Below are 27,598 nucleotides of genomic sequence, written 5' to 3'. Positions count from 1 at the left end.
AGTCATAAGAATAGATGCTCCAGAATTGTTATTATATGGGGGATGCAAGTGTTTTTGTAAAACTTACATGTCAGGAGAGGTTACAGGTAGTGTTGATCGAGCCCCAAAATGCTCAGGTGCTCAAGTGGAACACATCGGGATGCTCGGGTGCTCTACAGAGCACCCAAGCACAATGGAAGTCAATGGGAGAACCAGAGCATTAAACCAGGCACCCCCTGCTCTGAAGAGGGGAGGTGTCTGGTTCACAGGAAAAGGTCAGAAATTGATGGAAACACCACTGAAATGGTTCGGGAACAGCATGGGGAGGATGTCTGGATGCATCTTGGGCTCCCAGGTCGCTGCTGGGAACGATGCTGTCTGAGTAGTACGCTATTTTTACAGACTGACAATAATGCGCACAAAACCGAAGATAAAATCGATTTTAGGGGAAAAATTCTTAGGAAACATTCTTTCCTGTATATTTACTTGTATATAAAGTGCTGCCAAAAATTACAAGGAAGAGGCAACCTGTATATCACATAAAGGAGGGCCTCATTCACAATGTGGTACAATAGTTCAGGTAGTGGGACTCCTACACTCATAAAACCTATGCACTAAGTGAAAGGGCTGCCAAAAAATTACAAGGAACCGGCACTCCAATACACCCTTTATTACACATAAAGGAGGGCATCATACACACCCTTGAAAAATTATGATTGATGGCCTGCTGGTGACCCTCACAAACATTAGGGGCGAGGGCCTGCTGCTGATCTGACAATCTAAAACATTAGGGGCGAGGGCCTGCTGGTGACCCTCTAAAACATTAGGGGCGAGGGCCTGCTGGTGACCCTCTAAAACATTAGGGGCGAGGGCCTGCTGCTGATCTGACCATCTAAAACATTAGGGGCGAGGGCCTGCTGGTGACCCTCTAAAACATTAGGGGCGAGGGCCTGCTGCTGATCTAACCATCTAAAACATCTAAACATTAGTGGCGAGGGCTTGCTGCTGATCTGACCATCTAAAACATTATGGACGAGGGCCTGCTGGTGACCCTCTAAAACATTATGGGTGAGGGTCTGCTGCTGAGCTGACCCTCTGAAACATTAAAAGCGAGGGCAGCCTAATAAGCATGTTGATATGATGTAGGAGGACGAGAAAAGGAAGATTTAACCATATACCCTTTTTTGTGGTGGAAGGGGTGCATGGGAATACAGTGTATTCAATATACCATAAAAGCTACATGTAAAGTACCTTTATGTTCGGCCGCTTTCTTCTGGTGGAGTAGAGAAGTCAGGGGCAATCCAGGCCTTGTTCATTTTGATAAGAGTCAACCTGTCAGCATTTTCAGTTGACAGGCAGATGCGCTTATCAGTTATTATGCCCCCAGCAGCACTAAATACCCGCTCTGACAAAACGCTGACGGCAGGGCAGGTTAGCACCACCAAGGCGTAGAGCGCCAGTTTGTGCCACGTGTCCAGCTTGGACACCCAATAGTTGTAAGGCACTATGTACTCCTTCACCATCTTCCAAAACTTTTCCCTCCTTGTGACACTAGGCAACGCATCAGTGTGAGGGTGCTGGCGGGGTGTCATGAAACTGTCCCAGGCCTTGGGGAGGTTTTGAGAAACTGCTGAAGCCCTAAGTTAAACACGTGGGCTAGGCAGGGGATGTGTCTGAGCTTGCCGGGCTCCAAAGCCGCCACCAAGTTACGGCCATTATCAGATACAACCATGCCTGGTTGTAGGTTGAGTGGCGAGAGCCACAGCTCAGTCTAGGTATTTGTGCTTTCGTTCAAAGGCATGGGGTATGGACATCTGTAGGCTGCGCTGGGTCACAGAAGTAGATATTCTAGCTGTTGGTGCTTGCGAAGGTGCAGGGCGGTAGACATCCAGGCCTGCGTCTTGGACAGGGATTGGCCAGCACATAACACAGGGGAACAGGGGTGAACAGCAGTGGTGTGACCCGCAGACACTGATTGTGGACCCAGGCGTTCGGCCCAACTATTAGGGTGCTTTTATGCCATGTGACAGATCATACTGGTGGTGGTGAGGCTGCTAGTGTTCACGCCTCTGCTCATTTTGGTACGGCACAGGTTGCAAATGACAATTCTTTTATCGTCCGCACTTTCCTCAAAAAAGCGCCAGACTGTGGAACACCCACCCCTTGGCAAGGGAGATTGACGCAAGGGGGTGCTCCAGGAACAGTTGCCTGGCTGTTTGGTGTGGCCCGCCTTCTCCCTTTTGACACTCCGCTGCCTCTTTTAAGCCTGTTGCGGTGCTGCAGATCCTCCCCCCTCTGAATTGCTGTCCTTGCTCGGCTTGCCACCTTCCCAGGTTGGGTCAGTGATTTCATCGTCCACCACCTCCTCTTCCACTTCCTCACTCTGGTCATCCAGACCTAACAAGAACCTTGCTTATTGACAACTGTGTCTCATCCTCATAATCAACCTTTTGAGCCACTAGTTGTGGTTGACTTATTGGCAACTGTGTCTCATCATCATCATCCACCTCGTGAAACACTACTTGCCATTCCCTGCCGTCATCTTCTTCTGACTGTTGATGCTCAAGAGTTTGGGAATCAGTGCACAAGATCTCCTCATGTCCCTCTTCAAGTGGGCTTGGCGAGAGAGGCCCAAATCAAGGAATGACGCTGAAAAGAGCTCCTCAGAATATCAGAGTGTGGGATCACTTGTTTGCCAAGATTCTCCATGGTGGGAGGAAGGAGGATCAGGGTGAGGATTCTGTTGACCAGACTCTTGGCTACTGAGACTGGACTTTATGGAAGACAGGGTGGTGCTTAACCGACTGGAAGCATTATTTGCTGCAATCCAACCGACCACCTGGTCACACTGGTGTGACTTCGAGAGTGGTGTCCTGTGCCGCCCTGCAAACTGGGACATGAAGCTAGGTATCGTGGATGAGTGTGTTTCTTGTGTTCTGGCAGCAGGAAGAGTTTCACTGCACCCAGGACCACGGCCTCTGCGTGCACCATCAGCATCACGGCCACTTCCCCGTCCCTTACTGCTTGCCTTTAGCATATTAAATGGTATATATGCTTGCAAGTATGTCACACGTACAGTAGCACAGGTTTTGTAAGTGTATGCGCAAATAAATTACACTGAATGTCACAGAAATGTAGGATGTGCAAACGTTATACAGAAGGTGTAGCGCAGGTAATGTCGCTGTCAGCAGCGGCCAAACAATTGCGCTGAATATCAGATATTTAGGATGTGCAAATGTAACATAGCAGATGTAGCAGAGGTTGTGTCCCTGTCAGCAGCAGCCAAACAATTGCACCCAATTTAGCGCAGGTTGCGCTAATAATATATATTGCAGCCAGATAAAACAATAGTCCCTAAAAAGACTTTTGGGTCTCTAACACCTTTCAACACTAAACCCTGATAAAAAAAAACAATAAAAAAAAACTATTCCTGTCCGTACACTATCTGTCCCTTCTGCTGCAGCTCTCCCTGACTAAGACTGAGCTGAACCACGTGTCATCAGGTGCTATATAGCACCAGATGACGCGTTCCGGCCAGCCAATCACTGTAATACCAGTAACCAACATGGCTACGGCATTACAGTGAGCGCCAGTACTTCCCTGCATGTTTATTGGCTGCATAGCAGCCAACAAACATGCAGGGAGGAGACTGGAACATCGCGCTCGAGCACACGCAGTGTTCGGCCGAACGCCGCGATGTGCCAATCATTGTGATGCTCGAGTCAAAATGGTGTTTGGCCGAGCATTCTCGCCCAACACTAATAACTAGACTGCTAAAGAAGGTCCATCTCGGACTGAAACGTCAGCACGGTTATTAAAAGTGGCTACTGTATTGCACGATGTAACTGGATCATGATTCATATCTGATGATGTCACACTAATAAATGATAGAAATTGCAAATGAAGAACCTGTGTGCCGCAATCTTTTCTTCTCTTCATAGATCATACATACCCCACTCGAGTCAAAATGGTGTTCAGCCGAGCATGCTCACCCAACACTAGTTACAGGTCCTCTTTAAGGTGCATAAAATACTACCACTATTATTACCTCAAGGTGCACAGGTGAAGGTCATTTATTAAGCCCGTTGTATTTTGGCGGTCTTTATCATTCCTTTTATGCCTGCCTTGCTGCCAGGAGATGCGCCTTCTCATAAACTAGGCACATCTTTGGTAATCGTAGTGCCTGCTGTAAAATCTAGTTTTTATGCAAATTTTTACTCCTTTTTCCTGGTGTAAGTTTGCCAAGGCCGGAGTTCACCACTCCTATTGTTGAACACCGCGTAAAAACACCTGTGCGACCATATTACACACTGTGTAGTGTACATTTTTTACTGTATATTTGTTGATAGGAAAAGTGTTAAACTTCATATTCTACGCCATTTTTTACATACTGTCCAGCCCAATGGAGGCCAAAAGGACACCCTTTTGACCTTTGCCAGGTGAACAGAGACCAATGTACATAGTTAGGCTAAATGCACACGAACGTTGTTTGTTTCCGTGTCCGTTAGTATTTTTTTTTTTGCGGATAGGATGCGGACCCATTCATTTCAATGACCGTGTGCTGTCCACATCAGTATGTCCGTTCCGTAGCCCTGCAAAAAAAATAGACCATGTCCTATTTTTGTCCATTTTAGGAATAGTTACAATGGGTCTGCAAATTGCGGATCCTTTTTTTTGCAGATCCACAATTTGCAGACCGCAAAACACATACGGTCGTGTGCATGTAGCCTTAGTGTGATGTGAACACAGTCTTAAGCTTGATTCACAAGTCAATGTTCCACATACGTGTGCTCTATGTGTTCTCCACGAACAGCACCAGTCCCTATTTATTTTAATGTGTGTATTCACACATCAGTGTTTTACCACAGGCCGTGGGTCCGTGTTTTTAGCATGAATGCATGCTCTATTTTGTCCATATTCATGGATCCATCAAACCCATTATAGTCTATGGGTCAGTAAAAACCACGGATGCAACACGGATGCCATATGTGTTGCATCCATGTTTCATGGCTCATTAGGAAGAGATGCTTTAAAAAAAAAATTTCAACTGTGCATAGGGTTGTGACCTTCCCCAACAAAAAATACAGGCCAAGTTAAAGGGGTTGTCTCATCATGGACAATGGGGGCATAACGCTAGGATATGCCCCCATTATCTTATAGCGGTGAGACCTGCACCTATATCGAGAAAGGAGCCCCGCAAGTTAAGGAGGGAGCACTGCGCATATGCAGCCGCCCTTCATTAATTTTCTATGGGGCCGGCGAAAATAGCTGAGCGCTAGCTTGGCTATTTCCGTTGGCCCCATAGAAAAGAATGGGAGCGGGGCCGCGCATGCGTGTTACACTCCCATTCCCCCTTCAATGGGGAGCCGGCTTGGTGGTGGCTGGACTGGTGTCCTCCAGCCACCACCTTGCGGGGCTCCGTTCTCTATATAGGTGCGGGTCCCAGCGTTGGGACCCGCACCTATAAGACAATGGGGGCATATCCTAGCGATATGTCCCCATTGTCCATTAAGAGATAACCCCTTTAAGCCACACTCCAAAGGGGGAGGGGTTGTGGGCGTGGCTTAACACTGGGTCATAATGTGGCTCCCAGTATTAATAGTTCCCCCATTAATGCTCCCGAGTAATATTAATGCACCCCATTTGTGTCCCCGGTAATAGTAATGCCTCTATTAGTGCCCCCCCAGAATTAATAATGCCCCCAGTAATAGTAATGCCTACATTAGTGCCCCCCCCCAGAATTAGTAATGCCCCCATTAGTGCCCTCAGTAATAGTAATGCCTCCATTAGTGCCCCCTAGAATTAATAATGACCCCATTAGTGCCCCAGTAATAGTAATGCCTCTATTAGTGCCCACCAAATTAATAATGCCCCCACTAGTGCCCTCAGTAATAGTAATACCTCCATTAGTGCACCCCAGAATTACTAATGCCTCCTTCTCTTCTTTGGCACCCTTTTAATGGTGCCGCGGTGAACACTCGCTGCTGACTGGAAGCTCAGGACTAGACCTGCGCCCCAGCGTGATGACGTCTGACAGGTCCTGTCCTGCACATCCAGTGAGCAGAGAGTGTTAACCGTCACCCTGAAATCTGCACCTGAAATATGCTGAATTTAGGCGTATTTCAGATTAATAAATGGCCCCCTTAGTGTCCATCCTCAAATGGAACAACTTACACAAATGTGGAAACAGACTTAAAAATGATAGCCATCCTGCTCATGATTTTTTGCAAAGAGAATTGCAGTCAACTACTTCTATTCCCTGCAGTGGCCACTACAGGGGAACTGTAGAATTACATACATCAAATAAATGGTACTCCATCTAGATCTAGATTCAAACTCAGTAGAGTTAGGGCTCATGCACACAAACGTGTGATGGCCATTCTGTGCATTGGGGACCGCAATTTGCAGTCCCTAATGCACGGGCAACATCGGTGTGGTTTCTGCAGACGGATGCAGACCCATTGAACTTAAGACAAGGAGAGAAACCCCATGGAAGTACTCTGTAGCGTTTCCATGCCTCTGTTCCGTACCGCACCTTCCGATTGCGGGCCCATTTAAGTGAATGGGTCCGCATCCGTGATGCGGTGCCTGGCCGACATACGTTCGTGTGCATGAGCCCTAAGTGTTCTAGTAAGTGAGAACTAACATTAATTATTTGATCGACATTTGACACGCCACCGCTTGTTAGTGTCTCTCCACAGTGACTCGTGAAATAGGAAGTCCTAAGCAATGGACCTCTATGATGTCCATATGGTCAATGGTGGTCATGACCAGACAACCCCTTTACCTCTTTTCACACAGATAATTCTGAATTCTGAATAATGCTATGGTGTTTTCTCCGGCCAAAATTCAGGAACACTTGCCGGATATTTCCATTGAAATATATTAATGCCAGATCTGGTACCAAGTGTTCCAGAAAAACTGACCCGATTTCCCGGTCTGCGCATGCACAGACCTTTAAATCTGTGAAAAGATAAATACCGGATCCGTTTTTCCAGATGACACCGGAGAGACAGATCTGGTATTGCAATGCATTTGTCAGACGGATCCGGATCTGGAAACAAATGCTATCAGTTTGCATACGGATTTCCGGATCCGGCAGGCAGTTTCAGCAATGGAACTGCCTGCCGGAATCCAATAATGCTAGTGTGAAAGTAGCCTTAACACATCTCTTTCTGTCTTGACCAATAAAGCGGTTCCTTCTTTCATTTCCGATTTTTCTGAGGTATTTTCTGAGAGTGGTTGCCAGGGTTTAACCCCACACCGGGAATATGATTGTCCTATCAATCTTATTCCCGGAGCAAAGTTGCCCAAATAGGTATTATAACCTTTCTGAACCCGAAAGAGTATATTGCTGAAAGTTTGGCTAAGGGACATATTAGACCTTCCAAGTGCCCAGTGGCAGCAGGGTTTTTCTTTGTAAAGAAGAAAGACGGAACTCTTAGGCCATGTCTGGACTTCCGTGAGCTCAATTGGATTACGGTCCATGATCCGTACCCCGTTCCTTTGATTCCTGACTTGTTTAACCAGATTGTTGGTGCCAAGGTTTTCTCCAAGTTGGACCTCAGAGGGGCTTATAATCTGGTCAGGATCAAGGAAGGGCATGAATGGAAGACAGCATTTAATACCCCAGAGGGTCATTTTGAGAGTCAGGTTATGGCTTTTGGGTTAACTAATGATCCTGCGGTTTTCCAGCATTTTGTTAATGATATATTTCATCATCTGGTTGGGAGGTTTGTTGTTGTGTATCTATATGACATACTAATTTATTCTCCAGATATGAAGACTCATCAGGATCATGTGAGACAGGTGTTATAGATCCTGAGAGAGAATAAATTGTATGCTAAGGTGGAGAAGTGTGTATTTGCAGTTCAGGAAGTGCAATTCCTAGGTTACCTACTCTCATCTTCAGGTTTTCGTGTGGATCCAGAGAAGCTCCGTTATATCAGCCCTATATCCCAACCTCGAGGCAGAGGTATTGGAGGCGCAGGGAGATGCACCGGATTCTTGTCCTCCGGGGAAGTTGTTTGTTCATTCTGAATTACGTTACAAGGTGTTCGAGGAACATCACTGTATGGTTCTCACAAGAGATCCTGGGAGCAGATCCACTGTCGATGTCATCTCTTGCAGATTCAGGTGGCCGGGGTTGCGTAAGTGTGTTGAGGACTAAGCTATGTCTGTTTGTAGTACTTGTGCACGTGCTAAGCTGACACATACTCTGCCTTCCAGATCTTTGCTTACGTTGCCCATCCCATCCCGACCATGGACTCATTTATCCATGGATTTGATCACAGATTTAGCTAATTCTTCAGGGAAAACTGTTGATCTTTTTAGTAAGATGGTGCACTTTATAGCATTGCCAGGTCTACCTATTGCTAAAACTCTTGCACAAGTGTTTGTCGATAACATAGTGAAATTACATGTTATTCCTTCTAATGTGGTGTCTGATAGGGGGACTCCGTTTGTTTCCAAATTCTGGAAGGCGTTCTGTACTCGTCTGGGGGTACAATTGTCCTTCTCTTCGGCCTTTCATCCTCAGTCAAACAGACAGACTGAATGCACTAATCAGAATTTGGAGACTTATTTGAGTTTTGTTTCGAAGAACCAGGAGGAGTGGTCTTCATTTTTGTCTTTAGCAGAGTTTGCCATAAATAAACGTACACAGGAGTGAACTTCAAAGTCGCAGTTTTTTGGGGCATATGGATTCCGCAATTTGGTACATTTTCTGGTACGGAGACTTCTGGTATACCTGAAGAGGAACGATTTTCCTCTTTTTTGTCATCTATTTGGCTGGGAATTCAAAATTATCTAAAAAAAATGGGCAACAAGTATAAATGTATGGCTGACAAGAGACGTATGAATGGTCCAGACCTGAGAGTGGGTGATTCCGTGTGTCTGTCCACAAGAAACATTAAGTTGAAAGTACCTTCTTGGAAGTTGGGTTCAAGGTTCACTGCCATTATTAACTCGGTAGCCTTTCGTCTCGAACTTCCTCAGGCTTTGAAGATTCATAGTCGTTGTTGAAGAGATATGTCGAACCAGTTGAACAGTCCTCCTTGTCTCCCGCTCCTGTCAGGGTTGACGGTAATCTGGAATTTCAGATCGCCAGGATAGTGGACTCCCGTATTCTCCGTAGATCCCTCCAGTATCTCGTTTACTGGAAGGGTTATGGACGAGAGAAAAGGATATGGGTTCCAGTGGCCGACATTAATGCTAGTCGTCTGGTGAAAGCCTTTCACAGAGCTCATCTGGAAAAAGTCGGTCCTGAGGGAGTCTTCTGTTCCTTCAGCTGGGAAGGAACAGGCCGTCTTTTGTCCGGACACTATTTCCAGGGCCCTTTAGGGTCAGATTGGGCTCTAGGTTCCTGCATATAAACATTCCTACCATCGACGTCTGTTCATACTGATAGAAGTCAGGGCTTAGTTTAGGGATTCACTAGGAGGTGACCTTTCCCCTTTCCCTAGTTTCCAAGCCTAGTACCTCTTCCCGTCCCTCCTGTGTTCGATGTGGAGTTTACCACCCACACCGCGCCGTGACAAATATAAAAGATCCGGGGCAAACCTGAATCATGTTGTTGAAATATTGGTGTTGAAATATATGAAAAGAATTACCTATAAGACTGGGTCTTCATGGGGTGGGAATCTCCAGATACCAGATTTCTGTGGTCCATATGGCAGCTGTAAAGCACATCTCTTAATGCTGTTAACATAATCTCAGGCAAAATGGCTGCCCCCTTAATCATGTTAAGAAAACAAAGAAAAATCTACAAGTAGAATTTTAACCCCTTAGTGACCAAGCCTGTTTGGGCCTTTATGACCAAGCGTTTTTCTTCCTTTTTTCATCGTCGCGTTCCAAGAGCTATAACTTTTTTATTTTTTTGTCTATATAGCTTTATGAGGGCTTGTTTTTTACGGGACAAGTTGTAGTTTTTAATGGAACCATTTTTGGGTACACATAACTTTCTGATTAACTTTTATTAACTCTTTCTGGGAGGGAGATGGGGGAAAATAGCAATACTGCCACTGCGTTTTTACATTATAAATTTTACGGCGTTCATTTTTCGGTACAAATAACATAATATCTTTATTCTCTGGGTCAGTACGATTACAGTGATACTAAATACTTATAATTTTTTTATGTTTTACTACTTTTTTTTCCAATAAAACCCCTTTTATTAACCAAAAAAATGATTTTGCATTGCCACTTCACAAGACCCATAACTTTTTTTTTTCTTTTTCTATGGAGTTGTGTGAGGGCTTGATTTTTGAGGGACAACTTGTATTTTTCATTGGTATCATTTTGGAGTAAATGGCGCTTTTTGATCGCTTGTTATTACGTTTTTTTCGGTGGAAACTAAGAATAAATTAGAAATTCTTTATTTTATTTTTTTTTATTTTTTACGGCGTTCACCATAGGGGATAATTTATGTAATATTTATGTAGTCCGGGTCGTTACGGACGCGGCAATACCAAACATATGGGGGATATTTTCTTTTTGCAATTTTTTTCATTGAAAAGCGTATTTTCAATGAAAAAAAAAGCATATTTTTTATTTTATGGAATTTTTTTTATTTAATAAATGTGTATTTATTTATTTATTTTATTACTACTTAAAAGTCCCACAAAGGGACTATAATATACAGTATTTTGATTGCTTTTAAAATGTAATACATTATCTCTATAAGGCATTACATTTCAATAGCATTTCAATAGCGATGCTATTCAAACCTTGACCAGCAGGTGGCGCCAGAGAGGCACGGCCTGCTGGAAATAACTGAAGACAGGCTCGGGGCCCTGATCGGAAGTGAGGTAAGCTTCCGAACACATCAGCACCCCGCGATCTTATTTTCGGGGTGCTGATGGGAGACAGAGGGAGTCCGCTCCCTCTGTCACCACTTTACATGCAGCGGGCGCCATTGCGCCCGGCATGTAAAGGGTTAAACAGCCCGGATCGGCACTCCTGCCGGTCCGGGCTGTTAGAGCAGGGTCCCGGCTCTCATGTGAGAGCCGGGTCCGTGCTCCCCGCTGCACGGGGGAGCCGTGCAGCGCTTAGACCGGGCCGCCGTAAAAACGCGGCAGCCCAGCCTAAGGCCCCTTAGTGACCGCCGTAAAAACACGTATGGGTGGTCACTAAGGGGTTAACAGATTAAAACTATAGGTCATCAATATAAGATTGGTGTGGGTCTAACAGCAGACATCCCCACAGAGCAGCTCTTTTCGGCTGCCACCAAAAACTTTAGGGGTTGTCCGGGTTGAGAGCCGAACCCTGACATATCCCCATTTTCACCTAGGCAGCCCTTCTGATATGAGCATTGGAGAATTTCATGCTCCGATGCTCTCCCTTTCCCTGCGATGGATCACTCAGGGTAAGAGCTTTTTTGTTTATATTTTTTTCACTGCTAGGCGGAGGCTTCTACCTAGCATAGTTGCTTGTGACCTCACTGGCTCTGATGGGCGCAGTGAGGGAAGGACTCTCACCTCACTGCTACGTATTCGGCGCAGGTGCAGTGAAGAAGCCGGTAGCCAGCGAGCGTCCTTTCCTCACTGAATACTGAACGGGATGGCGCAAGCGCAAACAGGGCCGGCAGGAAGAGACCAGAGCTGGCCTGACCCTGTCAATCAAGAGTAGAAGGGAGTGGAAAGAGGTGGGCGAACTGAGCCTCTAGGAGCAGGTGCAATGCCCCCCCTGCTCCTAGACGCTAATTAGCATATAATAAAAGTTAGAATTGCACAAAAATGGAAATACACTGAAAAAAAAGAACTGCAGAGTTAAATTCAGGTGACATTTCACTATTAAACAGGTTGACATTATACATGTGCAAAAGTGTGGTGACAGAAACCCTTCAATGGCACATTTTGATGTAAATCAAATGTATTAAAGGGGTATTCCTATCTGATAATCTCAAATCACTAGAATATGGCATTAATTTCAGGTAGGTGCAGGTCCCACCTCTGAGACCAGGTCTTATCTCTAGAACGCACCTTCTGAGGTGAAGGAGAGCACACTGTGCAAGCACAGCCACCCTCCATTCACTGTTGTGGGAGTTCTGAAAATTCAGGCCAGTGATTGGCTGTAGTGATTATGCGGGGTACTCAGGAATGTCATATCTGCCGTGCTGGAACAGCAGGGATTGGATCGAAGATAACTTAATATGACCATAATAACCCTTTAAGATAAGCCATCAATAACAAAATCCTGGATGATCCCTTTAATGTCATTTGTTTTTGTGCTTTTAGATGACTAGGGCCGTGATCTAGAAGAAGTCAGGGCCTTGGCTGGGCCTACACAGCTGCCATAGTATAGCATCAGGCCTCTTTGATTGCGTTTCAGTGCGCATATGGGTGACAGAAGAGCCAACCTCCTGCTCACTCCCCACCGCTGTATCTGTACTCGTCGCGGGGAGTGGGTGAGGTTAAAAAGGGAGAGTCCTGGAACCACAAACCTCAGGGGTCACGTGCCGTTCATGCACACATCACGGCTGAGGACATTGTTTGGCCAGCAGCGGTCACGTGCCTGTCCGGAATTTGTCGTACTTTGCTAATTTTCCTTCATAAAAATTCCAATTTCAATTGCTTTAGTAGAGCTGCTCAATCAGTGGTAGTAAATGCAGCGTCTGCCGCTTGGGAATGGCGCCATTTTGAGCAGCGGACGCCACCTTTAATAAGAAAGTTTTTTTTTTCTTCTTTCTGGCCTCCCGGTTAAATTTTTTGGAAGGCTGGGCAACCCTTTAATTTATTTTTTAAAAATATCGTCCATGTTTGTTTAAAGGGTCAAGTCAGGTCATCAGAAGTAACCTTACCTTTTTCCTAGATAAACATTTTCTATTTCATGTTAAATATTATATTTTACAGTTACATTTTCTGTTGATCGATAGAATGACCCCCTCCCCATTACTCTTTTGGCGGTCTCAGCTTCAGCAATGGATTTTTGTCATAATTTTGTAAATAATTTCTGAAAATGGAACCCCCCCTCCTTCAATGCAAATGTTAACATAAGAATTTGCATTCAAAGCGGTCTTAATCCTTCATAACTGTGTAACTTATGTCCATTGGGAGCAACAGTATAGTGACTATATTCTTCCACATAGTGGGCAGTATACAGGGAGTGCAGAATTATTAGGCAAGTTGTATTTTTGAGGATTAATTTTATTATTGAACAACAACCATGTTCTCAATGAACCCAAAAAACTCATTAATATCAAAGCTGAATATTTTTGGAAGTAGTTTTTAGTTTGTTTTTAGTTTTAGCTATTTTAGGCCTCTTTCACACGACAGTATGTCCATTTCAGTGTTTTGCGGTCCGTTTTTCACGGATCCGTTGTTCCGTTTTTCCGTTGTGGTTCCGTTTCCGTTCCGTTGTTCCGTTCCGTTTTTCCGTATGGCAAATACAGTATACAGTAATTTCATATTAAAAATTGGGCTGGGCATAACATTTTCAATAGATGGTTCCGCAAAAAACGGAACGGATACGGAAGACATACAGGATGCATTTCCGTATGCATTCAGTTTTTTTGCGGACCCATAGACTTTAATGGAGCCACGGAACGTGATTTGCGGCCAAATATAGGACATGTTCTATCTTTAAACGGAACGGAAAAACGGAAATACGGAAACGGAATGCACACGGAGTACATTCCGTTTTTTTTGCGGAACCATTGAAATGAATGGTTCCGTATACGGACCGTATACGGACCGCAAAAAACGGCCCGCAAAACGGAAAAAAAAAACGGTCGTGTGAAAGAGGCCTTAGGGGGATATCTGTGTGTGCAGGTGACTATTACTGTGCATAACTATTAGGCAACTTAACAAAAAACAAATATATACCCATTTCAATTATTAATTTTTACCAGTGAAACCAATATAACATCTCAACATTCACAAATATACATTTCTGACATTCAAAAACAAAACAAAAAACAAATCAGTGACCAATATAGCCACCTTTCTTTGCAAGGACACTCAAAAGCCTGCCATCCATGGATTCTGTCAGTGTTTTGATCTGTTCACCATCAACATTGCGTGCAGCAGCAACCACAGCCTCCCAGACACTGTTCAGAGAGGTGTACTGTTTTCCCTCCTTGTAAATCTCACATTTGATGATGGACCACAGGTTCTCAATGGGGTTCAGATCAGGTGAACAAGGAGGCCATGTCATTAGATTTTCTTCTTTTATACCCTTTCTTGCCAGCCACGCTGTGGAGTACTTGGACGCGTGTGATGGAGCATTGTCCTGCATGAAAATCATGTTTTTCTTGAAGGATGCAGACTTCTTCCTGTACCACTGCTTGAAGAAGGTGTCTTCCAGAAACTGGCAGTAGGACTGGGAGTTGAGCTTGACTCCATCCTCAACCCAAAAAGGCCCCACAAGCTCATCTTTGATGATACCAGCCCAAACCAGTACTCCACCTCCACCTTGCTGGCGTCTGAGTCGGACTGGAGCTCTCTGCCCTTTACCAATCCAGCCACGGGCCCATCCATCTGGCCCATCAAGACTCACTCTCATTTCATCAGTCCATAAAACCTAGAAATCAGTCTTGAGATATTTCTTGGCCCAGTCTTGACATTTCAGCTTGTGTGTCTTGTTCAGTGGTGGTCGTCTTTCAGCCTTTCTTACCTTAGGCCATGTCTCTGAGTATTGCACACCTTGTGCTTTTGGGCACTCCAGTGATGTTGCAGCTCTGAAATATGGCCAAACTGGTGGCAAGTGGCATCTTGGCAGCTGCACGCTTGACTTTTCTCAGTTCATGGGCAGTAATTTGCGCCTTGGTTTTTCCACACGCTTCTTGCGACCCTGTTGACTATTTTGAATGAAACGCTTGATTGTTCGATGATCACGCTTCAGAAGCTTTGCAATTTTAAGAGTGCTGCATCCCTCTGCAAGATATCTCACTATTTTTGACTTTTCTGAGCCTGTCAAGTCCTTCTTTTGACCCATTTTGCCAAAGGAAAGGAAGTTGCCTAATAATTATGCACACCTGATATAGGGTGTTGATGTCATTAGACCACACCCCTTCTCATTACAGAGATGCACATCACCTAATATGCTTAATTGGTAGTAGGCTTTCGAGCCTATACAGCTTGGAGTAAGACAACATGCATAAAGAGGATGATGTGGTCAAAATACTCATTTGCCTAATAATTTTGCACTCCCTGTAATAGAAGCTATATTCCTGTACATAGAAGGTAAGGTTGCAAGAAAATGTAAGTGAACCCTTTCAAATTAAAATAAAGAAAAAAAAAAGTAAAAATGTATAACATGTGGTCTGTTATTCAGCTCACAATTATAGAAAAGCGCAATCTAACTAAACTAATAGCAGACAAACATTTGTATTGTTCACGTCCTTATCTCTGCAAATGTGTTTGAGTTCCTCAATATTTCTGGGGTGACTTGTGTGCACAGTCCTCCTCCGGTTGTGACACAGCTTCTTTATAGGGTTACGGTCAGGACTAGAGGTGAGCGAAGCGAGCTTCTGAATTTACATCCGAAGTAACTTGGATTAATACAGTACAGAGATCCGTCTCAGTACAGTATTAGAATGTATGGGCTCTGATGAGCCCAAGTTAGTTATTCTCAAAGTCGCGTGTGACTTTGTTTAATAAATTCGGGAAACCGAACACGGTCCCTATCAGTATGTCTTTGGAGTGTGGGAGGAAACCGGAGAACCCGGAGGAAACCCACACAAACATGGGGAGAACATACAAACCCCATGCAGATGGAGTTCTGATTTGAACCCAGGAACCCAGCGCTACAAGGCAACAGTGCTAACCACCGAGCTGCCCATCAATATGAGACTGGCAGGGTTCAGACTCCTGGCACCACTGCCAATCAGCTGTTTGAGGAGACCGCGGTGCTCCAGTCACACCCTGCAGTTTTCACACTGGCCACTAAGTCTAATAATAGCTGCCACTTCTTGGTCTGTACAGATCACTTTACTGCAGTTAACTCATTACAATCCTGCCTGTAATGATATCACCTCTGTGTATAGATAAGAAGGATCCTCCATTCACAATAGCCGGTTATCACATTATCATTGTAAATAAGATTTGCTGGCCAGCTTCCTTGCCGTCTTACATTTAGACCTAAACAAGCTGTACAAAATGGTATATGAGATAGGCCTACTGGCCTGTACCCTTCCCCACCCACACCACAATTTTAAACCTGGCATGAGCGGGGAAAAACGCAGATTGTGGCGCAAAGGACCTTTGCACCACAATCTGTGCCAGAAATAATGCCTAATATAGGCGTATTTCTGGTTAGTAAATGACCCCCTCGGACATGTTTGCCGACCACCTAAGGGAGGTCATTATTAGAGAAACTTTCTGGTTGTTTCTGTTATGGACATGCTCCCCCCTTGGTCTGAATAGGAAATCTGATCCGATTCCGCACTACTAGGCTGTTCCCCATTTATTCCAGATGCATTGCATTTGTTTTTATTCAGTGATTGGTTCTTGGCTCCTTTTAATACTCACTTGTTCACCATGTACCGGCAAGGCTACCTATGTTAGCCGAAAAGAGTCAACTGCACATGTTTCCTGTACTGGATTTTGATTTGCTAATAAAGACTCGGAAATTTGGATGCTTGAGCCCTTCTTCACTTTCAGTATTATAGTGGTTATATTCTTGTATATAGAGGCAGTATTATAGTAGTTATATTCTTGTACATAGGATGCAGTATTACAGTAGTTATATTCTTGCATATGGGAGGCAGTGTTATAGTAGTTCTATTCTTTTACATAGGTGAAGTATTATAGTAGGTACTGTTTATATTCTTCTACATAGGGGACAGTATTATATAGTAGGTATAGTCTTGTTACATTGAGAGCAGTAGTATAATAACTATATTCTTGCACATAGGGCACCATATTATATCAGTTATGCTCTTGTACTTATATTGCAGTATTATGGCAGTTATATTGATGTCCATAGAGATCTGTACTGATATATGAGTGACTACAAGCGTTTCTAGATTTATGAATATAAACAGAACTATGGAGTCCTAGTCTTGTAGTATAATCCTGGCTGTACAAAGTGTCAAAACCGCATATGCAATAGTGGTGAACAGACAGACAATAAAACTAAATGCATAATATGGAACAGCAATACATGGTGTATATTGATAATGCCTCACCAGCAGTTCCATACACAGAACTCCTAATGGGATGATGGGTGCTAGAACACGTGCCAGACGTAGGAATTGTGGGCTGTTATATAAAATCAACGTCCACAAGACAAACATTATCTCAGATCTGTAACTAATGTTAAAAATATCAATGTCGCCCTATTATGGAGGTGTCCAGTATAAATACTACAATAATAGATGCCATAAAACTGCCAAACTATAACAGTTAAAATGAGTGTCCATGTCAAAGATTCCTATTGCCAATGGAAAAACAAAATCAGAAATGAGGCTACCAAACATAACGAGCTATTATTGTTCACAGTATGGAGCCCTTGTATAAAAAAATTTTGTTTTCTTTTATATCCATAATGCAGCAGTTTTTGGGCCTGCTGTAAGTTAGACGTTCCATATAGCTGACCTGTCTGGTGCCATTAGTCACCCTTCAGTACACCACAAAAGTCTTTCTGCCCCGATTATGGTCTACAAATACTTTCTTCATCAATGTCTGTATTAGGCCAGTTCTACCCCTGAGCTCTGTCTGACCTTCAAATATACCAAAAGATATCTAAAACAAAATCTCAAGAGAAAGGTTTCTAGCTAACGAAGATAAGTAATTTTAAATATGGAGACAAATTTCCTATTCAAAGATATGTTTGAGTCTGTATAGTAGTTATAGTCTTGTACATAGGAGGCAATATTATAGTAGTTATATTTTTGTCCATAGGATACAGTATTATAGTACTTATATTCTTGCACATAGGGGCAGTACAATAGTAGTTATCGTCTTATGCGTAGGAGGCAGTATTATAGTAGTTATATTCTTGTACATCGGAGGCAGTATTATAGTAGTTATATTGTTGTACATAAGAGACAGTTTTATAGTAGTTATATTCTAATATATAGCATGTAATATTATAGTTTATTCGTGTACAAAGGGGCAGTATTATAGTAGTTATATTCCTGTACATAGGGGGCAGTATTATAGTAATTATTTCTTGTACACAAATGAAGTATTATAGTAGTCATATTCTTGTATATAGGGCAGTAATATAGTAGTGCAGAGCTCCCTCAAAACAGAAGATGGTCAGGAAGAAAAATGCCAGTTTAAAAAACATGACTGCAATGTTATTAATATGATTAATGATCTACTATGTACAGTACTTTATGTCATGTCAGAATCAACAGTTATGAGAAAGGAGTTACCCTGTCAGCAACAAAGGGCACTCAAACCAACTTTCATACATTTTTCATCCTTACAGTATATTTTAGGGCATCAGATAGCCCTAGTCAGGAGGGTGACTGCATACCTCCCAACCATCCCAAATCTGGTGGGACAGTCCCGGGTTTAAGTTGCTGTCCCGTGATCCCGTCACGGCTTAGGTATTTCCTGCTCTCAACTGTCCATAGGCACTCTGAGGAGGACTTGTTGTTTCAGTGTCCTCTTCTGTCTGCAGTCACTGAAGGACCTGTGATGACATCAGCAGGCAGAGCTCAGCAGTTGAAGGACCTGCAAAGGCATCACTGCCTTGGGATCAGTGCATGAAGAGATGAAACATAGCAGTGGAGAGAAGGTCCTGCTACTGATTATTCAACGTAAGAGGCTGAGAGCCTGGGATATGCTGGGAGTTGTCGTTCTCTTGCACTCCCTCCCTGCTTGGAGGGAGTGAGTGATATTATTTACATAGCACTGTAGGTTTGAAGCGAGTGATGGTTTAACATTGGACTGTATATTGGAGGGAGGGAGTGATGTTATTTACATGGGACTGTATGTTGGAGGGAGCTGGAGAGAGGAAGTGATGTACTTTACATGGGACTGCTGTACATTGGAGGAAGCTGAGGGAGGGACTGATGTTATTTACATGGGACTGTATGTTGGAAGGGTTGAAAGGAGGGGAGCAATGCTATTTAGCATATATGCACATGGATGCGAAATATGGCGATGTTAGGGCAGTTTAAGTAACCCTCGTCACACGGTCATTTTTATGACCAATTAAAGTCTATGCGGGTGGTCATACGGATGTTTCTTTAACGGCCAAAGAATAGCGGCTGTCAGACAGTAGGACATGCCGTATTTTGGGCTGTGAAATCAATGGGACCGTTTTAACATTCTTTTAGACAGGCGTGCACCCGTATAACGGCTGTTAAAGCGGGTGTTTCAGGGCTTTTGGAGGCTGGACGCAGCAGGACCTGTGCTCCCAGCGTGATGACATCTCATGATAACGCTCTTAGTGTCAGGTCCTGCTGCCTCTAGTGAGGAGCGAGTGTCCCCGCACTTTTCTTTGACGGCAGAAAAAAAAAAAAAAGATGGGGCACTATGGAAGACATTATGAATGCTGGGGACCATTATAGGGAACATAATTTATTCTGGAGGCCATTATGTGGATTTATTTTCAATGGGGGCCACTATCGAGGACATTATATTGTACAGGCTTAGCTTATCATGTAAAAATTTGCCGTGGCGCACTATCTGCGCCACACAAAAAGTCCCTCTTTCTACTTTTCAAAATTTGGGAAGTATGAGACTGCTGTCCTTTAAGTTCTTATATGTTCTTTATTAAAATACCTATAACATACTTCCCTACTTCCTTGGTTGTTCAGTAATCAAATGAAATTGTCAAAATCTTCAGGACTTAAAGGGAGTCTTTCACCGTCCTATACTGACCATTATAGAACACTAACACCATTATAGTCCCCATATTGGAATGCTACTTACTGTTTAGCTGTCCGTCGCTTATTTTCTTCAAAAAACACTTTCTTCAATATGCAAATTAGGTCTGAAGGGGCTACCTCTGCACCCCTGTCCATCTTTGCTGCTGATCCTGGTAATTGGGTCACCATGATGGCACCCCCCCCCCCCCCCCCCCTTCCTATAGTTAGGCTCCTGCTGCTGACCATGGTTATAGGGGAAACCCTAGGAGAAAATTGTTGATCGATGGATGGTACTCCCACCCCCCTCCGACCTGATACTAATAACCTAACCTAACATCATTGCCTGTGCTAGAAAATTTACTTCATCCCTTCCCATGAATTATTTAACAGATTATTTCCAAGGAGGGAGAATGAGCAGACTATCAGAAGAGATCCCTGAACACTTCAGCTGCGAGGAACATTCTGAAACAATTAACCAGCGACCATCAAGCTGCTGAATTAAAGCGCTTCAATGCAGTGACTCAGAATGCAGGGTGGTTCCCATACATGTCCCATGATATAGAGAACAAGCCAGAATGCTCTGTAATTCCAAAATATAATCCCTCCTGATCCCGGTGACTACCCAGAAATATTTTTGGGGTGCATTTATTAAACAGTGAAGTGTGACAGAAGCTAACTGTTAGATGCTGGCTTTAATGAGAATGCCTAACTCGAAGGGGGGTATAGGACAATATTAGATTTGTTGCTATGGGTTATGTGACATAATCACCGTTCTTTTGTAGAATATTAGACAATAATAAGTAATTCTATGCCTTGTGTGGACTGTAATAGTAATCATCCAAAAAGTACAAAAACAGGAATATACATTGATGGCCTATTCTTAAAAGGACTGTCTTTTTCAGGAATATACATTGATGGCCTATTTTAAAAAATATCTATACTTTTAACTGCTCCCAGATGCTCCATTCCAGCTTTGTAGCATCTGGGCTGTCTTCACTGCACTTACAGTGCCCAGCTGTCAACTTCCGCACGGACAGGGTCACATGTGCCTCTTCAACCAATGATTGGCCTCAGCACTGATGCGTCCCCAAGCGGCACATGACCCTGCAGTGATGTGCCGCTTGTGGACACATCACCTCTGAGGCCAGTCATTGCCTGCAGTGGTGCACATAACCCCATCCATGAAAAAGTTGCCAGGCAGAAACAGGAAAAGCAGAGAAGACAGCATGGGAGCATCTGAGCAGGAACAGAGTGACGAGGAGCAGGCAAGTATAGATCTTTTTACAAATTCCGCTGGAGGTAGGTGATATTTAAAAAAAATCCTGGACAACCCCTTCAAGAAACTTTGCCTGCAGCACCTTCGATTTGTGTCCAAGCACAGCAGCGAGGAAGTAAGTGTGTTAGTACTGATAAGGCAGCTCAACTCCATTCATTCATTTGGCTGATCATCGGGAGTAAAAAAAACTCACTGAAAAAAGTGGCCTAAAAACGGGTGAAAATGCTTCAAACCCAGACACTGTAGCGTGTCTATAACCGGGTGGTCCGCAGACAGCGGCAATCCCCAGCAACAAATGCGTACAATGGAGGATGCCGGGGCGGACCGCATGCACCACAAGGACATCTTACACAAAATGATACATTGTGCAGATGAAAAAAATAAATAAATCGATGATTTGATCATCGGGAGTCCCAAAGATCAGACCCCCACCAGTTACATATTGGTGGGTAATCTAAGGCTAGGGCTACACAGTGAGCTCATGGTTGAGTAATAATTATAATTGCCTTACACTTACCTGTATTAGGATCCGCTCCTCATGTATACTGAAATGACACATTGCCTGTGAATGGCTCACCGCCGTCACTCTTAGTAATGACTTCACAGAAATGGGCTGTGATTGGCCGCCAGACACATGTCACCTCTGTGGCCTACACTCAGTAGACCAGATGACACAGATAGTGGTGGAACAAAGCATAATCATGAAGGTATTACAAAGGTTCTGTATTGGAAGCAAATGCTAGATAATCAGACTTTCTGGATTATTAGATGCCAGAATATAGGCATTTTGCTATATATGGTGAAGTTTATTATTTTTGTTATGCTGCCTGATATTAACTTTATAATGGATGATAGCTGATTGTCAGGAAGAAAGGAGGGGTGGGGGTCCTAGGTCGACAGACCCTTTAAAGGGAACCTGCGCAGTGCCCCAGATGACCACAGTAAAGTGCTAACATTTGCTATTTTGGGTTAATACATTATATGTGCTTTAATATTTTTCCAAGACTTGAAAATGGCAGCACTATTTAGTTTATTGTGCCCTACTGAGGAGGAGGAAGGCTGGACCTGTCTTCTCTGATGGAGGAGCTGAGGAGTGTAGAACATGCAGCCAGAGAATGAGGAGATGCATGTTGCAGGTGCAGTGTGAGCCCTACTTCAAAAAGCCTCCATCCTTGCATGCGGAGGAAAAGTTAGAAGGTAGAACAGAATATACCGATTATTGAGGGCCAATTTGAAGGACAGGTGGCAAAGAACAGACAGAAAGTACACTGGCTCATTTATGGCAACAGGCCTTACTGCTAGTGGGAAGGGTATATTGCTTTGATGCCCAACACACTTTTACAACGGATTAGCTACCTGTTAGAAGATCTGCACCCCACTGTGGGAACTGCAGCTCAAATCATGAATAACTGTGCACCCCTTTGGTTGACTTGGAAAGTGGTTTGGAGTCAGACTCAGAGTCAGCCATCATGCAGTTTGCTATTCCTGTTCACCCTTGGAAACCTTGTCTATGTACTCTGAACAGAATGAACTGAATGCTACCAATGTCTTAATGAACTGCCTAAACTACTTCGGTAAAGAACACTAGATATGTTACCCAGGGCCGGTGCAACCATATAGGCGAACTAGGCGTTCGCCTAGGGCGCCGGCCTGCTGGGGGCGCCCTGGTGGGCTCCCCCTGACTGGGGCTGCAGCCTTGGGCGAGCGGCTCTTGAGCCGCCCCCAGCACCGTTACAGGGGGGCCAGGAGGTGGAGGTCCTTCTTAAATATGGCAGAGCAGGCATCTGCTTACCCTGATGGCAGGTGCCTGCTCTGCCAGTAAATTGCCGGAGGAGATGAGGCGGCGGCAAGGGAGGCTGTTCTAGCAGCTCCCCACTCCTCCCTCGTGTGCCCTTTGTGATGCCGGAATATAACGTCATTCCGGCCCCGGCATACTAAACGGCGCGCTGGAGGACCAAAGAGCTGCACCACGCTGGACCCCAGGGAGGGGAGTGTTTAAGTGTTTGACTGAGTGAGTGTCTGCCTGTGTATTTATGTCAGTGAGTGTATGTATGTCTGTCTTTCTGTCAGTAAATGTATGTGTGTCTGTCATTGAGTGTCTGTGTGTGTATGTCAGTGAGTGTAGATGTCTGTCGGTCAGTAAGGGTCTGTGTGTTTGTCAGTGAGTATGTGTATGTTTGTCAGTGAGTATATGTGTGTGTTTGTCTGCCAGTGAGTGAGTGTCTGTCAGTGAGTTTCTGTGTGTGTATGTGTTTTAGTGGGTAGGTGTATGTTTGTAAGTGAGTAAGTGTCTGTCTGTCTGTGAGTGTATCTGTCAGTGAGTATGTCTGTCAGTGAGTGTCTGAGTGTCAGTAAGTGTATGTGTGTCTGTCAGTGAGTGTATGTGTGTCTGTCAGTGAGTGTATGTGTGTCTGTCAGTGAGTGTATGTGTGTCTGTCAGTGAGTGTATGTGTGTCTGTCAGTGAGTGTATGTGTGTCTGTCAGTGAGTTTCTGTGTACGTCATTCAGTGAGTGTCTGAGTGCGTGTCTGTCTGTCTGTCAGTGTGTGTGTGTGTGTGTGTCTGTCAGTGAGTGAGTGACATGAGGGGGCGGCAAAATGGATCTTTGCCTAGGGCGGCAAAAATCCTTGCACCGGCCCTGATGTTACCACTACGCTGGCCTGATTATTGCCCCATCATTGTACTGTTGCCATTATTTGGCCCTGCACCCGCTCTCCCGCCTTGTACCCTGCCAACTGTTTACCATCAAGGACGACCCAACTACTGGAGTCCCCAAAAGGCCCAGGGTGTGCCCCTAGGGGAGAAAGCATTACACTTTGAAATCAAATGGGCTGTCTATGTAATGCACAGACATGTGGTGTCCTCCAGAAAGAAAAAGCTGTTCTCTGCTCTCTCTAATTAAAGGAGATCCCAAATAAGAGACACTCCCAATGCCCAGGCCTCTCATATACATTATACTTACCTGGTCCCCAGCACCTGTGTCGCTCCTGATCTCCACACTGCCACAGGTGCTGATGTTTTGATCCTTGCAACGGGAAGGGGAGCAGCCAATAGCAGGCCGCGACGGTGACCGGCCTACCTAGCATCGTGAGTGACGAGGCAGCAGAGGCTGTGCGGGGATCAGGAGCAACGTGAGTGCCAAGGACCGGGTATATATAATGTACACAAGGGGCCCGGGCATTGGGGGATGGGGGGGGGGTGTCATTATAGGGGTTGGATAACCCCTTTAACTCAAAATATTCTAGCTCCATAGTAGAAATGCCTTACTAGGTGTCTTACGATAAAATAAACCACAAAGTGTCCAGTTCCTAGCAGCAAGTGTTTAATTTTCCTGCAGTGCCTCCGCAGGAGAAATTAAGTATTACACACTTACTGTTCAAATGAATTTGTTGTCCACATTTTGTAGCTTGAGCTTCATTCTTGATAATAGATAATGGTCTGGAATAGTGGACCCCTCTATCAACCCAGAATCCCCTTATTGAATAGATGAATGTAAACCTGATGTGTGCTGTATATTTGTAAAAAGTGGGGATCACCTGGAGCCCTATTCACACTGCTCACTCTCCAAACATCAGCTACAGTGCTCACTCTCCAACGTCATCTCTCGCCCACAGATCTTAGTCTAAGCAGCTGAACTTCACTGACACGACAGTATCACATCCCCTTCTAGTGTAAATATCACAAGACACTGGTGAAGCAATACCCACAAAAATAGCACCCGCAGCTTTAAGCTGCAACTATCACATTAACAGGCAGTGTACATAGAACAAAGACATGACTCTACACCTATCTGTTTCTGGAAAAGATGGGTGACAATCTATATGTCTGCCAGCTTCCAGAGGACCTGGCCGACACACCACTTTCCTACAATCCTGAACGACAAAACTGTCTAGTGATGCGTTCCCAACTTCTATATTGCTGCGGAACTAGATACCTTGTTGGACTTATCTTTCAGGACCTCAGGAAAGCTGGGTGACAACTCCTTTGAGAGCTTTAATTGCAGCCTTATCGCCCAGCTTTTCCTGTAACATGCAGAGATGGAAAGATGGATTTTTGTGGGTAAATGCCCTTTTAATTGCAGATATGCCATTTTTATGTAAATGCTACTTAACTGCATTAAGGAAAGAAAAGGCAAAGTGAACAGGCGATCCATATCAGTCATGCCCCCCCAGACAGTGTGGAGTAAAGAAGGGGGTCCTTAATGGGTATCAGCCTTTCCAACAAGGGGCTATAGATCTCACTGCATTAGAAATACATAAGAGCGAAACAAGGGACTTAATTGTTACCCTCACTGATCTGTACCCTGGAGAAATATGCCAAGCATGCACTCGTTCTCCAAAAAACGAAATCTCCACTAGCCTCCTACACTATAGATCAGGGACAAACAAGACCAAGGCCTGAGGGCAAGAGGCCAGAGATGTTCTCCCTCTACGGGGAGGAGATACATAGCTACTGCCTGAAAGTTCTGAATGGGGACTGCAAAATGCACCAAAACCACACATGATCCTGAAGATAGTAGATTGCTGCAATGGAAACCCCCCTCCCGTCCTCCCCTGCATCCTTACAGAGCATCCTAATGCAGCCTCCAGGTAGACCACCAGCAAGTCATAGACAACAAAGGGATTTGGTAATTCTCTGCATTATCTTCTAGTTAGAACCATGACCCCCCCCCCCCCCCTTTCATAGGATATTGGAAAGCCTGAAATTTTTTGGAATGACCCATTTATCCCCTACCTGGGGGTATCCAGAATCCAGAAATGACGTGACCGCGTCCTGCATGGAATCCTCGATTAGTCCTTATTCCGGGTCAGTCCTAGGATTTTCCCCACTGCAGGTCTCCGTACCCACACTGTATTGCTTCCCAGCTTTTCTCCAGCAGGCTCCACATTCCAGTGGGGAGGGAACAGATGGCGATATCCGTGGCAACCGGCCTCAGCTTACTCTATTGGACGAATACGGCTCCTGCCTATTGGGCAACTAGTTTTTTTTTTCACTCATTGTCCCTGTGCTTTGCAAATTTCTTAATGAAGGGACAAGCTGCCCCTGGCAATAGCAGAGCCTGACTGACAGGTGCGGATTTCTTTTTTTTTTTTTTCGGTCTTTGTCCAAGTGCTCTAGTTTGCAGCATAAAAGACTTGAAGACGAGCTAGACTGTGAATGCAGAGCCGGGGCCAGGACTTTGTCAGCAAGAGGTTTTTTTTTTCCCTTCCTTCTTCATTTTCACTGCAAAGGGAGGAACAAAACCATAGCGTGTGCCAAACCAAAAACTATTGTCTCCCATTCACAGATTAATCACACAGACCACACATGAACTTCATAGGAGGGCTCTGGATGAGCATTTCCTTCTGGATTTATTATAGCTCAGCTCTGTCATGAATTACAGAGACTGGCTGCAATTAAATGTGCGTGCAGTCTGTAGAAAATACTTACCCGGAGGATAATAGAAGTGGTCCCTAGTTCAGGAGCATCTTCCTGTGTAACATGAACAGCATACTGATTTCAATGGGCACTGTGTAATACTTCATTCTTCCTGTGGGGGTGCTGCAGGGGAATTTAAAGCTTGCAGCCAGGTTCCTCCACAGATTACAGCTGATCAGTGATTGTCTGAAAATCAAAGCGGCGACTCTACTTACAAAAAGGGATTGTTTAATGGTTGTGGACACTTTTTGGGAGAATTTTTAATACTGTATTTCAATAATTTTGGGCTAAAAATGATTTTTTTCAATTCACTCTCTAGTAAAGATTTTCAACAGTTGTTCCTGCAGCTTTGACTTCCAGTATATCTACAAAATATTGCCCTATGCCTCACACTAAATCCCTCAGGGATCTGCTCAGTTTGTAGCTTTTCTCTTTCAACTCCTGACAGCTCATAAACACTCATTATATCTACATTCTTCTTTTTTTCAACTGGTCTTTATTAAACATTTTCAACAGCTTTTACTTTCACTACATCTACTTTGTCACCACGTTTCTTTCTGCTTTACACTAAATCTGTCAGGGAGCTGCTCTAAGAGCCAGATCTGTAGCCGTTATCGCTGAACTCCTGACATCTCCTAAACACTTATTTAAACGATATTCTTATTGGATTTATAAGATTGTAGCTATAATGTTTGTTTATGAGCAGTCAGGAGTCCAAAGATAAGACCTGTAGATTAAGCAGTCAGAGCAGCTCCCTAGGGGATTTAGCGTGAGGTAGAGAGAAATATTCTATAGATGTAGTGAAAGTGAACGCTGTAGCGGAAAAACTGTTGACAATTTTTAATTAATAAAGAGCAATTGAAAGAAATATTTTTAGGACAAAATGAGTTAAATACAAAAGGTGTCCATATCCTTTAAAGCAAAACAACTCCTTCAAGTGGGTTTTACAGGCACAGCCTATGCTTAGGAACCCACTGAACATCTGTTTAATCGTGCTGCTGTGCACTGCAAGCACTGTGGCCTCCTCATTGTTTACAGGGGGACATCTCTCTGCATGCCAACGACTTAGTATCGGCAGTGCAGGATGTTGCAGCTTTTTCCTTTTCTTTCACGTGAACTGAGGGAAACTGCAATACCCTGCACTGGTGCTACTAAGCA

General features: G+C 44.3%; 1 protein-coding gene across 4 annotated transcripts in view; it reads right to left on the bottom strand.

Moving 5' to 3' along the window:
- Positions 1–27,598, bottom strand: part of FGD4 (FYVE, RhoGEF and PH domain containing 4) — a 150,513-nt gene that overhangs the window by 82,305 nt on the left and 40,610 nt on the right. The window contains exon 1 of one of the 4 annotated variants that reach the window (XM_044281154.1): positions 25,757–26,173. The exons of the other annotated variants lie outside the window; for them this stretch is intronic. The gene's annotated coding sequence lies outside the window, so the exon portion shown is untranslated. Of the gene's footprint in view, positions 1–25,756; positions 26,174–27,598 lie in introns of those variants that run through there. 4 annotated transcript variants of the gene reach the window in all.

The sequence above is a fragment of the Bufo gargarizans genome, chromosome 2 (assembly GCF_014858855.1).
Source record: "Bufo gargarizans isolate SCDJY-AF-19 chromosome 2, ASM1485885v1, whole genome shotgun sequence".
Classification (NCBI taxonomy): domain Eukaryota; kingdom Metazoa; phylum Chordata; class Amphibia; order Anura; family Bufonidae; genus Bufo; species Bufo gargarizans.
The sequence above is the reverse complement of the archived record's forward strand: the minus strand, read 5'-3'. Positions and strand labels throughout refer to the sequence as shown.